Genomic DNA, 12,598 nt, shown 5'->3' on the forward strand with positions numbered 1-12,598 from the left:
GAGGACCCAGAAATGGGCATCACCTCAAGCAGTTGATAAGTCCTATTGCGTGGAATGAAGCCATTCTAATTTGTTTTCTATTGCTGTGAAGAACAACAAACAAACAAACAAAAAACCACTGACCAAGAGCAACCTGGGGAAGACTTACTTGGTGTCCATCCTGTCATAGCCCATCATTGAGGAAGACAGGGCAGAACTGACAAAGGCCGTGGAGGAGTGTTCTTTCTCCATGGCTTGCTCCCCGTGGTGGCTGGGCCCTCCATCAGTTAGCAGTAATCAAGAAAGTGCCCCACAGACTTGCGTGCAGACCGAGCGATGGAGGCATTTTCTCAGGAGCGGTTCCCTCTTTCCTAATGGGCCTAGCTTGTGCTGACTTGACAAAAACTTACTGGACGGGGTCCCTACTGTCCCAGAAGAAACAGAGAATGTATGTCCTGAGCTTGCCTGTCACAGGAGAGCCAGGCCACAGCCGGTAGCCCGGAGCTGGTGGGGCTGGAGGGTGGCGTCACCCAGCACAGCCCTTACAAGGCTCTGTGTTTTATGGCCTTGGAGCACAGTTTATGGTTTACAATGGCTGCAAGGAAATTGGATCAGTTCTGTTTTACTTGCCAAATAAAACAAATGTCAAAATAGTCAATATAAAATGTATTCTAATTTGGCTGAGTTAAGCCAGCAGCATTCAGGAGGATCACCTCCTGTATGCAAATGCTGTTGTGTGTTTCTCCCAGTCTCCTCTCTGGCTGGGTGTTGATTTACAGGCAGTGTGTGTGTGTGTGTGTGTGTGTGTGTGTGTGTGTGTGTGTGTGTGTGTGTGCCCCCGTGCGAGCCTCTTAAGTCATCTGGGTTTGCTGTTTTTATCTTTTGTGAGTTGGCTTTGGGATTTTATTCTTTTCCTATCCAGTATCTTTGATTTTTTTTTTTAAAGAATTGTTATTATTTCAATTTTCTATTGAAGACAGGAAGGGCTGAGCATGCTGGGACTTTGCAGGGGCTGACAGCTTTAAGGTAACTTGAAGACTCAGCTCTCCCCGTAGACTACCCCCGCCCAGATTTCCACACCCCACCCCTGCCCGTAACTTCCAGCCCGCTGTGTCCCAACTCCAGACCCCAGAATTAAGGCAGACTGGCACCTCACTTCCATTCCTGTTTTCTCCTCTTGAGCCTGTGCTCACAGGAACCCTGGGCCTCCCCTGGGCCACCCCTCTGGCTGCCTGTGCTCAGGTCACTGGGCTAGCCCCTCTTCTGTCACAGCACACGCTTCTCCAACAGTGAGGAACCATGTCGCTGCCCCTCCAGATGACTCCCATCCGTGAGCACTGCCGAGCTGTTCAATCACAAGAGCACTGAGTGCTTGTGGGGAATTGGCAGAATATAGAACTTAATGGAAAAACAAACCCGTTTCCAGTGAGCACATCCTCATAACCTTTTGTTACATTTCCTTTGAGCTCGTTCCTCTGTGTACCTTTATGTAGGTGACATCATCGCATATATAGCAAGTTCATGATTTTCCCAAGGAGCAGTAAATCGCAAACATCAGGTACTTCCCTGGTCTTTGTGTGGGAACACCTGATCTGAGAACCAGAGCGTAGCTGCAGGAGCGTGGTGGCGGGGTGCCCTCTACTGGCCACCTAGAAGGTGGCAGGATGCACGCTGGGAGGGAGATGGAGTGGGTGGCAGACAAGCTGTCTCATGAGCCTGGGAGTCCGTTTCAAAAGCCAAGAACATGTGCTCTGCCAACACTTGGATTTAAAGCGTTCCCAGCAGCTTTTCCTAGAGCTGTCATTTCCAACTTTACTTCAGACAAAAGGGGCATTTGCTGACCTTTTCACAGGTGACAGGCCGTCACCTTCCTCGTCCCAGCAGCACCCGAGCCTCCCCACTGCTTCAGGGGCAGTCATGGTGGAACTCGATCGGGGCCCCTCCCCGCCTTCCTAAACAAAGGCCTCAGGGTAGGTAGGATGCTCGTTGGCGATGTCCGGTGAATTGAGCATTGAGTTCAGTGGAATTTGTGTCAAAAGCAGTATAAAATAGCTGGGCAGAGCTCACCCTCTGTACAGTGAGCCCTGGTTTCACCCACAAACCTCTGATAGGTCTCTGGGGCAGACCACTTTGTCCAGGACCTGGAGGCTAGATCTCCCTCCAGCCAGCAAGCATTCCACCCCTGCCCATCAGTGTCAGGCACATTATCCAGTAGGATGGGGTGACCTGAGGGCTGAGGCCATGTCCCAGCTCCCCACCCCTCTGCTGGGCTGGCCTTAGCTAAGTGAGCCAGCTTTGTGGCTGCCTCTTGGGGGGCACAGGGTATGGATCTTGGTGGGCTGCTGGCCCCGGCTTGCTGAGCAGTGGGATCAGAAGCTTGATAAAGATGTCAGAGTCATGCTTATCAACCCACAGACGACACAGTCACTAGGGAGAGCGGCTGTGCCAAGGATAGGGACAGAATCGGCTAACTCTGCAGCTGCAGCACCCCTGGGACCCAGGAGGGAGAAGGCAGTGGGTGTAAAGAAAGACCTCCCACAGGTCACGTGGTCCACAGCACAGGGCCAGAAGACTTGGCCCAGAGGTAGGGTGTGTGTGTGTGTGTGTGTGTGTGTGTGTGTGTCTGTGTGTGTGTGTGTGTGTGTGTGTCTGTGTCTGTGTGTGTGTGTCTGCGTGTGTGTGTGTCTGTGTGTGTGTGTGTGTGTCTGTGTCTGTGTCTGTGCGTGCGCGCGCGCGCGCGCGTGCTCGCATGTGAAGTGAACTGATCCGGAGCTTGTGGCATGCACCCTGCTGTGTATGGCCATGCTGTGTCCCTGTCACACCCGGCAGGTTCTGCAGAGAGTCAAGTAAACTGCTAGACTGCAGTGTGGAATTTTAACCTGAGAACAGGTAGGCGGCTGGCTTCAGCTATTTAAATGGTTAACATTAGAGCGAGCATGAGCGTTTGTGAATGGAGAAGGGGGGAAGCTAAGGTGGCTGGACCCCCGCCCCAAGACTAGGTCTCTCCATAACCTTGGGACTTACTACCTTGTTGTGTAGACCAGAGCCCCACCTGCCTGTGCCTCCTGGGTGTTGGGATTGGAGACATGGACCACTGCACTGGGTTTTCAACATTTCTCTTTTAAAACAAATAAATAGCCGGGTGGTGGTGGCACACGCCTTTAATCTCAGCAGAGCCAGGAGGATCTCTGTGAGTCGAGGCCAGCCTGGTCTATAGAGCGAGATCCAGGACAGACCTCTAGTCTGGCCTCTAGTGAGTGTTGGAGGTGAGACTGTGTGTGTATAACTAGATCATGATAGTGCTGAGTTCATCAGCAAGTAAACTACTGATGGATTCGCAGTTGAACAGGTGATTGGGAAATGGTAGACACTGGAAAGGTGGGGCTCGAGAGGAAGAAGTGAGTCACTGGAGTCTCCCCCCAAGCCTCCTGTTTTCCGGCCACCTTGAGGTGAGAAGCTTTACTCAGCTACATGTCTCCCTCCACCCCAAAGCGACAGAGCTGGCTGACTATGAAAGCTTTGCACCCGTGAGCTAAACCCTCCCTCTCTGGCATTGTTTATCCGGGGATATTGTCACAATAGCAAAGGAGGTGGGGTCTCTCGGACTTCCATGCCACCGAGGAATCGTGTTCTCACACCTTAGTCAGGAAGTGTCCATCTCCCTCCTCTCCTGGCCTGGTGCAGTTCCGGTTGCTGTGATGAAATACCCTGATGATGCAGCTGAGGAGGAGGGTTTCTTTAGCTCGTTCTCTGTAGCCTTTAACTCCAGGCTGCAGTCCATCACAGTGGAGGCCAGAGCAGCAGGAGGCAGGAGAGTTGGCCACATCACCTCTAGAGCCAGGAACAGAGAGCTGCGAATGCCGTGCCGCAGGCTTGTGCTGGGCTTGCTTTATCCAGTTATACAGTTCAGGATCCCCTGCCTAGGGAATGGTGCTGCCCACTTTTGTACTGGGTCTCCAAACATCAGTTCACATACGCAGGATAACTCAACACGCCCACAGGCCAGTCTGATTTAGACAGTTCTTCACGGAGACTTCTCCCAGGGGTTTCTAGGTTGTGTCAAATTGACAAATTAAAACCACCCATTGTGCTCCCTCCCTTAGAAATTCAGGTTCAACAGACACCGTGCTGTGGTAGCCTTGGTCAGTGGTATGTTGGGATGTCAGAGTAGGTGTTGGCCACTGAGACCTGCCCCAGATTCCACAGGTACTGCCCCTTGCACTTAAGTGCTGATGTCAGTGACAGGGCCTCCAGGAGGAGGAAAGCTCCTGTGGTGTACCTGGGATAGGTGCAGACAGGCCCTGCAGAACACCCAGGCATCAGTGGTGCTGATGCTGTGTCTCAGCCCAGCACTGGTGTGTTTAAGTGGTTGCTGTGTGAGCCCCTCCAGTGCCCATCTGAAATAAGTAGTCAGGGCCCCGAGTGCTGGACATGCTGATACAGTTCGTTTCTGTGTAGACCTTGAATGGGGGCTGCCTAGAAACTGGAACACGTGCACACAGTGCTGTGTTTTGCCCTACTCACAGGCCTGGAGTACGAGTCCTTGTTTGCACCCTGTGGTCCTATAGGAGAAACCCTACCAGGCCTGCCTGTCCTTCATGGACATCTGACCCCCAGGAGAAAGGACTGTCTCACCAAAGCCACAGAGTGCACTGCACGTTTTCCAGCAGGGGTCATAGCATCATCCCCTCAAGGTGCAGCTGCTTGGAGCCTTTCCTAGGTGTCAGTCAGCCAAGCTGGCCTCTCTGCGGCCTGGTGCTTGCTGCTTAGAGGTGTTTGGGGATCCCCCAGTGATTTGCCAGCTCCCAGAAAGTTGTCAGTCAGTTTCCAAAGTGTGTTTCTCAGTGACAGACATAATTGTACTGAACTCTTTGCATGGGTATTATCATTCTGTGACAGAGACTCTGAGAAGTGGGGCATTCTGACGCCAGAAGACCTGTCACACGCACTTAGTCTCCCTCTCGGGGACACCACGATTCAGTCACAACTTTTGCATGTCGGTGTCAGGTTTCAAGAACATAGATCCTGCTGACCTCAAAAATGGTTCCATCATTTGGGTCCCGGGGCTGTCATCTAAAAGGTTAATGGCCCTTCCTGAAGGAGATAGGAAATCATGCCACCTGCTCTCACCCTTGTCACATCCCCTGTCACAGCCCATGAGCCAAACAGCATCCTGCCTGCCCAACCCCGCCTCCCTGCTGGACCCAGGGCCCAGGTTAGCTGCCTCATGGAATGTTCTGGCCGACTAGCACAGGAGGTCCCCTGCAAGCGGAGTCCTCATGTCTACACCGACGGCCTCAAATCTTCCAGCTGCCTTCTGTCAGCTTTCAATTACAAGATTATCTTTGCACCACAGATGTATCTGCCACTTCACCTGCTGAGGCAGGACTGGAGTGAGAGGCCCACCCAGCTCAGGGCAGGGAGGCCGTGTCTTCTCTTCCTGTGTGGTGGCACACACTTCCTGTTCTGCATGGCGGGAGACGGCACTGCAGACCTTTGCCTGGCAGAGTCTGCGTAGGGGATGGCTCTGCCCTGAGGGTTGGGGTGAGACGCTGTGGTGTGGTGTAAGGGCCGTCATTTTCAGAAGGGCCATATGCACCCCACCTCCTGGTCAGGCAGCAGACAAGTGTCAGAATTGGTTCCAAGGAATTGTTCCTCCCTGCTAACAGTGAGCAGCCGTGGCATGCTCTGAGTTGGTCTTCCATGGTGAGCCACGGGCAAGTCGGGGGTGGGTGGGCGCTCGGCCCTGGTCCTGTCCAGAGAGCATGGGGCTCAGCACCACTGCAGTGTGATTTTCTCTCCTTCACAAAACCCACCCAGATTTTGTTTTATTTGTTTAGTGAGATGCTTTTTAAGGTGCATACCATGGTGTAAAGCTTCTTTACCCAAGGTGCACAGATGTTTGCTCTGAAGTTTGAATCCATTGTGTGCCTCACACCACTCCCTAGAGAGGACCAGTAGCTGGCTGCTAGAGGAGCCCCAGAGCTGGGGCAGGGGTAAGAATGCTGCAGGGACCAGGCCTGGGCTCCAGAGCTGGGGTGGGGGTGAGGCTGCTGGGGGTCAGCAGCGACTCCTTCTGGCAGCCACTGTGAGAGTGCCCACCTGTGCTAGCCTCTTCCCTCGTGAAGAGTTGGGCTGGACATGCTCCTGGCCGTGGTGCCCCCTAAGAAGACTGGCCATGGTCCCCCTAAGAAGCAGCGGTGATGGTGGTGCGCTGGCGCCATGAGCTGGAACCTTTCAGCTGTAACGTTTCTTCGGATACAGGAAGCGCTTGGGGTGAAATGTGGCTGCAGACTGGTTAAGACCTCTGAGTCCCAGGTGCCCAGCATGTGGGAAGTAATTTCAGAACGTATGTATTGACTGACTGACTGTGATGTGAGCTGGTGTGGAGCTAGCCGCAGTGTGCACTTACCACCTTCTTTTCACCTCTCGTGTTGTCTGTACAGCACTCCTGTCCCCCAGCCCCAGCAGCAGCGCCCACACAGCAGAGCTGGGCTGCCCAGCCCTGTCTTGGGGACTTCATGAGCAGTAAACAAGCATCGGAACAATAGCTCCATGGGGCAGGCACTGCTGTCAGCCCCATTTTACATAGAGAAATGGATATTAAAGGAATGAGGTTCCTTTCCTAGTGTCCACAGATGCTATGTCAGAGCCCAGATCTCAGCCCGTAGGCCAGCCCCATTCAGCCTGCAGGCCTCCCCTGTGCCCACAGCCTGTGACTGCATGGCCCCAGGTTGTTGAGTTTATTGAGCTTTCCTTGAGAACTGGGCCTGCACCCGATTGAGAGACAGCCCTCTGGCACTCCGCTGTCTTAAACAGGCAGCTTCTCCAGGCTCCAGACCAGCAGTTAGAGTGGGAAGTGGTGGCAGGGACTTCCTAAGGGGTTGGACGTCGCCTCCCCAGGCCCCCTGGCTGGATATGACATCAGCATCTGAATTCACACTGAAGGGGTCCAGTGTGGTGCCCTTGAGCTGTAGCTGCTGGCTGAAGGCAGTACCGTCCATACCCAAAGGTCCCACCCATGCCATCATCCCCTTGCACATCCACCACCCCACTTCAGCAGGGTTCTGGGCAGTATTGCTGATTCTGGACCAGAGTGAGTCTTGTGAAAGCCACCTTCCCAGTAAGGTGCTGGTGACCAGAGCCTTCGACCACTTCTGAAGCCAAACCCAGCTTCGTGCTGGTGTCGGGGAATTTTGAAGGAGAAATTTCATTAGAATGCAGTTTGGTATTGTTCGGTATGAATGATGACTTTAGGCTGAGCAATACACTTTTAGATATTAATTTTTAATATGGCGTCTTGGGAAGTCAGGGCTTCTGTTTAATGAAGAATTGACTATTAGTCAATATGGCTCCTACCTCTGAGCCACGGCGGCTGTCAGTCCTCACACCGGGTTTTAACAAGGTGTCTACTGCTTGCAAATTTGCTAGAACGCTGTGCTGTAGTTGGTGTGGCATGGCGAGTGTCTCATTTCTCACAGAGCTGGTTGTGTAGCTTCTGCACAGAGGTTGTCCTGGAAAGCCGGGTTGTGGGTGCCAAGTCCTTCCTGAGGCTCGCTCTCCAGTCACCCTGCTCTTTGTGCGGTCAGCCCCCAGCTTTGGAGAAAGGCCTTTTTTCAGGATTATGAAAATAGTTCTTCGTGCGTCAGGCCAGATTTATCAGCTCACTTTGGGGTTGGTTTTGTGAACCTGGCCACTTAGAGGAGGATGTTTTACCTTTTATCAGAGTGGAAGCTGACAGTCTCTGTGCAGGCAGCTCCGTGGAATATTTCACTTGGGTCTCTAGTGGAAATCTGAAACAGTAAAAATGAGATTTGCCCGCACTCCTTCCGGGGGCCTCACCTCCCTCCCCTCTAGACTGCTCTGTTTCAAGACAGGGTTTCAATTATTAATTTGGATAGTTAATAAAATCCTTTGCCTTCAGTAACTTTCAGAAAATCTTCTGAGTTTATTTGGGTTGAATTTTTGCCCATGGGTTGGGTAAAATTCAATTCAAAGATCCTTCTTGAACAGCATATGTTTTCTTTCTAGTTGAATGATATTAATAGTGATTATTAGAATAAATACAGTTGTTATCATTTCAGCTACAAGTTTCTGAGCATCCTGTGTTAGGCATCATATAAATACTTAAGTGCATGCCTGTGATTGTGCATGTGTATGTGCATATGTGTACATGTGTGTACATGTGTATACGTGTGCATGCATAGCTTTTATCTTTTCCAAGGTAAACAATGCAGTCTCTCGTTTAAGAGAGAAGACTGACCTGCAAAGAGTGAGGCTTAGGAGAAGCCAGCACTAGAGTCCAGGACCACGAGCGCACCCTGCTTCTTCCTCCAAGGAGCCTCGGGCCTCCTGGTTTTCAGCCCTTTGCCTCGGTGTTTCTTATAGCCAGCAGGTATGAACTGGCGCCAGACCAAACACAGCTGTCCAGCCCATGGCCCACATCCCACTTCCTCCTTGCCAGAAACTTATTCTGCTAACCAAGATGTTTTCCATGGCTCTTAAGATGGAGTAGGCTAGAGGAGGAAACTGTTGCCTGGGGTTCTTGGTTGGGGTCTGGGGCTTCGAGCGCCGCCTGGCCACTCGCCTGCCCTGGGCTCTCACACATGCAGCTCGTTATGGGCTTGGCTGCTGCTCTTGAAATTCGGAAAGGCGGCCATGTCAGCTGGAAGGAGATGAAAAGCCAGGGGTACCCATGTGTTCCTGGTTTTTAGAAGTTGGGTCAGTGAGGTTTAGTGCCTCTTTAAATATTTCAGTTTATAGGATTAGACTTGATCATCTGGGATGGAAGGGTGCGGCCCTGGGCCAGGCTTGGCTCTTTTCCTCTTCATTTCTTTCATATGGGAGGTAGGTGTTTGGCATTGCATGGTTGGACTGTAATAAAACTTAAGTGTAGTGAATAAAGACGGTGAATCAGAGCGCCACGGCAGCTCTGGGAGTTTGCTCCCCTTTTTAGTTTTTTGGAAGTAATTGTGACTTGAAAAATAGCAGATTGGTACAGGTTGTAAGCTGGTCAACAGAAAACCTCCAGGCTTTGGGGGAACAGATCGTCTTTGACCATTCTCTAAGGAAGTGTTTTCTCTGCCTGTCTGATTCTTCTCAGTGGAGGATTGACAGGGTCCCACAGTCCGTTGAATAGCTGGGAATTCCACCCATGCGTGTTCATGGGCTGTGAATGAAGCCATGGTTGTTTCTAATCCTAGGATACTTAAGGAGTCTGGGATTTCAGTGGCTCCCAGGTCTCCCCACAACACAGCAAGAACCTCAGGTTTTCCACCGAAGATGAGCATACCACTAGGGTGTGTGCCCCCCGCCAGGATGTGCCCTCAGTCACAACATGGACAGCCGGGGCAGTCTGTGGTCACCACCGTGTACGCCAGCCCAGTGCCCCGAGCAGACCCCCTGCCTTCCTCCCACTCCAGGTCAGTGAGAGCTCTGTGTGTCCACTGTCATCTCCTGTCATGTTCTGTGGAACATGATCACTCTTCATACCTCTTGGATTCTAAATATCAGAAGTAATTTGTCACTTTCAAAGAGCGTGTCATTAATAACCATTATTTAAAACTGTCGAGTCTTTGGTGTGAGTGTGTGTGTGTGTGTGTGTGTGTGTGTGTGTGTGTGTGTATGCTCGCGCGTGCGCGCCTGTGCATGCCTGTGCGTGTGTCTGTCTGTCTGTCTGAGTTAAACATACAAAAACTTGGCCTTGCTGGTGGCAAACAGTGCCTCCACATTGGTGGATCCAGCCCTCCTCCCACCCACTAGTGAGTTGTCCCCTGTCTGCCTTTAATCCCCATGAGGGTGGGTGGCGACAGAGACTGGCCACAGCCTGGCCTCCTGGAACTCATTAGTATTATTGGCCAAGACAGGATTGTAAATTGAGAATTTTTTTAACAGCTCGGAAAAATCCCTATTTAACTATTTCATTTTATTGTCCTTACAAGAGAGAAGGAGAAAGAGAAGAAAGACTTTCTCATCAAGCGTTTGAAACAGTAAATGAGGAACTTCAGATCTCACTGGGTGTGGACCCTGTGAGGTTGCTATAAATGCTGCAAAGATGGCATCTGGTGACCCTGGGGCCCGGGCCGGGGAGCACCCCAAACCTGCAGAGGGGTGGTGGTCACGAGACGGCATAGCCATTCAGTGTGTGCTAATGCACGTTGTTATTCTTCACATTAAAATTCCACTAAAGCACTAATAATTACTGCTAATACCGTCTAGTGGAAAGTTCCAGTAAAGGAGCAGTGGTAGAAACAGTATTTAAGGGAGAGCTGCCGGCATGATAAGAATGCAAATAAGCGTTATTAGCCTAATGATTTTGCCGTCGCCATGGTTGTGCGGCAGCAGTGTTGTGAATATGTCATCCGGCACCCGTGAATTTGGAAAGTGTGTCAAAACACAACTTCAATTAGTTTGCTCTAATTATGGCTCTGGAGAGTTTGTGACTACATCACTCCTCATTAAAAGCGAGATTTTCTTATATGGATTAATGTAATATACAAAGGAAAGTTTCAAAGTTCCTGACGCCATTTGCTCAGAGCCGGCCTGATGGATCCAGGGGTCTCCTGCTGTGACCGGACTTAGGTCTGGTGGTGGGTGACTGGTGAGAGGCTATGTGGTGTTGGACTGTGTGGAGTGGTTCCTTCCTTCTGTCCTGCTGAAGGGGCCATTGCAGAGGGAGGTAGGAGGCCCCCCAAAAGCGGGTGATGGAGCCCATTTGAATCATTAAGACACTTTGCCCCTGTGGCCCAGTCTGTCACTGACCCTTCGCACCTCCATGGAGCTCAGAAGAGGCCTTTAGCCTGAGTGGGGGCTGAGAGTAGAGGTGTCTTGGAGGAGAGAGTCCTTACTTTGGGTTGTGTCATCACTGGGGTGGGATGTAATGAAATGCCAACCAAAGCCTTTTTGGGGGAGCTGAGCATACAGTTCAGCCCATGAAGTGCTTGCCAGGCAAACATAAAGACCTGAGTTCAATACCAGAACCAACATGAAAAGCCAGGTGTGGTGGGGCCCTGAGCACACTCTGCCAGAGACACGGCTGGGCAGGTTTGTGTCTTCCCAGAGTCAGAATTTACTGAATAACAATAACCCACAAGGTTGAATGGTCCTAAAGACAGCAGCTTGTCATCAGCCTGCCTTCCATGCGTGGTACCTTAGCCAAGGCACATTCGTTTTAGAGCCTGTCCTGGATCTCACTCTGTAGCCCAGGCTGGCCTCGAACTCACAGAGATCCACCTGGCTCTGCCTCCTGAGTGCTGGGATTAAAGGTTTGTGCCGCCGCCACCCGGCTCATTCCTCTCTTGGTTACTGATGTTAACTCTCACATCACACCACGAGCATGTCTTTGTATATAGATGTGGTTTATAGCATGAATGTAAGTCAGAGGTCAGGCTGAGAGTCCATATTGATTAACTGATGATTAGACCAGGGCCAGGAGGAAGCTGCTGTAGGAACTGTTGGGTGACGAGTAACTTGGCTGTCTTGACCACTTTGAGCAAATCTCAGCACTGCTCCAGGCCTCTGTTTCTCCTTCTCTGAGATGGGGTAACGGCACCTCCTTGCAGGCCTGGCTAGAATTAAGTGGGGAATGTAGGTAGACCTGTTGCAGCTGAGGCTCCAAAAGCACACAGCTCGTCGCTTCCTACTCTTCAGGGTCCGTCTCGGAATCGGGTCAGTGCAGGCCTGGTTCACAGCCTGGGGTCCTCCTTTGGCGTCCTTCTGTTGCAGTCCTAACTCCTCCTGCCTCCCTAGTTTCAGAGCCAGGGCAGAGCAGGCCAGGGCAGAGCGGGCCTCCGCCTCCTCCGCCTCCTCCTCCTCCTCCTCCTCCGCCGCCGCCGCCGCCTCCGCCGCCTCCTCCTCCCCCCTCAGAGCGGGCGTGCTCTCAGCAGGGAGCAGCTGGGAAGGGGTTAAGATAGTAATTGTGTAAGTCTTCCAGGCTTTCTCCCAGTTCTGCGATAATTTGATGAAGAACTTCACCCTAATTAAATATTCAAATTAGGAATAAGTGTCAATATGGCTTCCCATTGCCTGGAACGATGATTAATTGTATTCAAAACTCCAGTGGCCGCCGTAATCTGAGCCGAACCATTGTACCTGATTATTTCTGTGCTGCATTTGCCATGTTTTTGTTTTAAGATTTAAACTAGTAATTGATTTGCCATATGCTGTCGAGCTGCGCACACTTTAAAGCCGCACAGTAGGAACTCGGGGCGCTGTGATTTCCTTAGTCTTCCTATGACAGCTTTTGTTTGTGTTTGTCTGGCTTGTCCAATGCATTATGCTTTGGTGGGGCCGGGGGAAGGCCCATGAGGGAAACTCACTGTGTAGTCAGGTTGGTAGGCTGGAGTTCTGTTGACCAAGGCAGATGGGTGGCTCCGAGGGGAGTGAGCCGCTCTGCACTGTGCTTTGCAGCCCCTCAGTGAGGTAATGTGGTGAGACAGGGAGGGCATGGTTCCCATGGGAGCCCAGCCATTTTCTTTAACTAGGTGACTTTGGGCAAGTCCCTTACCCCCTCTGAGCCTCTTTGTCCCCACCTGTATCCTCCTGGCTGGTTTAGAGGTGGCTGTGAGGCATGTGGGACAGTGGCAACTGTCAGGTCTCAGGGGCTTGCAGGGACAAAGCC

General features: G+C 51.7%; 1 protein-coding gene across 3 annotated transcripts in view; it reads left to right on the forward strand.

Annotated features, from left to right (window-relative positions):
- The window catches only part of Mvb12b (multivesicular body subunit 12B), a 160,205-nt gene that overhangs the window by 64,718 nt on the left and 82,889 nt on the right, over nt 1-12,598 (forward strand). The gene's annotated exons all lie outside the window — the stretch shown is intronic.

The sequence above is a fragment of the Peromyscus maniculatus genome, chromosome 4, assembly GCF_049852395.1.
Source record: "Peromyscus maniculatus bairdii isolate BWxNUB_F1_BW_parent chromosome 4, HU_Pman_BW_mat_3.1, whole genome shotgun sequence".
In the NCBI taxonomy this organism is placed as follows: domain Eukaryota; kingdom Metazoa; phylum Chordata; class Mammalia; order Rodentia; family Cricetidae; genus Peromyscus; species Peromyscus maniculatus.